At 32.7% G+C, this 1,602-nt stretch overlaps 1 long non-coding RNA gene across 1 annotated transcript; it reads left to right on the plus strand.

Moving 5' to 3' along the window:
* Positions 1-7: 7 nt before the first annotated feature.
* LOC106946138 (uncharacterized) lies at positions 8-1,492 on the plus strand. Its single transcript, XR_001424704.1, has 2 exons — positions 8-1,088; positions 1,195-1,492. It is a non-coding gene; the product is annotated as an uncharacterized LOC106946138 (long non-coding RNA).
* Positions 1,493-1,602: the final 110 nt, after the last annotated feature.

Raw genomic sequence — 1,602 nt, forward strand, 5'->3', positions numbered from 1 at the left:
GCTTGCTCTAACTCCTATGTGGGTATAAGACGACACATGAAGACATTTCTAAACCTTTTGAAAAACAAATGGTAAAATTGTGTCCTGCCTCTTCAGTAACAAAAACATTTAGGTTTTATGTTTCAGATTTGCCCTGTGAGCTAACATTTAGGTCAGCTAGTTGGTTGACTTGACCATTCCAGCATGGAGTTGATTTTTTAAAAAAATCCTGAAATAAACTGGTGAGATAACGTCATATGAAATCACTCACATGATTCTTTTCCATCTAACCAGAGGTAGTTTCTGGTTTGGACTTTGGTTTGGTTTTTGATCCATAATAAACTCAAAAGGTTTGTGCTTCCAATCTAATAAAATGCTTGATTAGAAGTAAAGTTGACTGTCCAGATGTTTTATATCACCTATAACAAAGTTTAAGTAGGTCAGTACATTGCTAGGATCTGTTGTCACAACTAGTTATTTCAGACTAAGTTCTGTTCAGTTAAACATCACTTTTATGTGATGTTTAGCAATGTTGCTCTGAAAGTTGTGCTTAACTTTTGCTTTTCAAAGGACTGCCACAGAAAATCATTAAGTAAGTTGATGAAATAACAGATTTGTATGTTATGGTATTTCTTTTTTTTTCTTTTTTTTTTCAAAAATAAATGAAATAGTAAAATAGATGTTTTCAGAGTGAATTGTCTGGTTCCAAGTCAAAGGGTTAAAGTGCTGTGTAACTTTCACTGTGACTCACACAAGTTACTATAATTTAAAAAATAAAAATTGAAAGGTTAACAAATCTACAAGTTAAATTTAATCAGTGTAACATCATAGCAAATATGAGGAGATGTTGTCAGAAACAAGTTCAGCAATGATATTAAAGCCTAATTTCCAAGTGGAAAATAATTTAAACAGAACTATGAATATTTTCTTTTTGAAAGTATTCATAACTTTAAATGTTTTTTTAAAAATAATGTTTTTAAATTTCTTTAATAACTCCTTCGTTTAAAAGATCTTTCAGAAAAGATGTTCACCTTCCCGCAAGAAACCAACACAGCACATGTTAGGTTGACATCAAGTCAAAATTTACAGGCTGTAACTGTCTGTTTGAGGTAAGAACTAACCTTGGAAATGCATGAAAACAAATAAAGCTATCTACAGAGTGCATGAATGTCTACAGCTAAAACTAAATTCTTCATGTCTTTTGCCTCAAAACAGGTTCTTTACAGACCTCAAAAGAGATTATTCTCTTTTCTCGTTGGCTCTACCCTCTTTTGATAACGACTTTTTGTTATTAAAATCGGCCAACTTAGATTCTTTTCAAATGTATGTAAGGAACACGGCCGCAAATTTTGAAGGACTGGACTTCAAGCTGAACAAGTGGCAATCAGTTTGTGCAACATGGGATGCTGCATCAGGTTTGGCCCAACTGTGGGTGGATGGAAAGCCTTCAAGCAGGAAATTTACCAGCTCTGGATCCAATATCAATGGACCAATTATTATTGCTTTGGGACAGGTGCGTTTTTAAACACAGTAAATATAGAAATATTAATACATTATGAAAAATATCCCAAATTGTATCAAGTTTATGATTCAATCAAAGTTAGTCACATATTAAAATTGGTG

Source organism: Poecilia latipinna, unplaced genomic scaffold (genome assembly GCF_001443285.1).
Source record: "Poecilia latipinna isolate Pla-1442-1.1 unplaced genomic scaffold, P_latipinna-1.0 Scaffold11, whole genome shotgun sequence".
NCBI classification, from domain to species: Eukaryota; Metazoa; Chordata; class Actinopteri; order Cyprinodontiformes; family Poeciliidae; genus Poecilia; species Poecilia latipinna.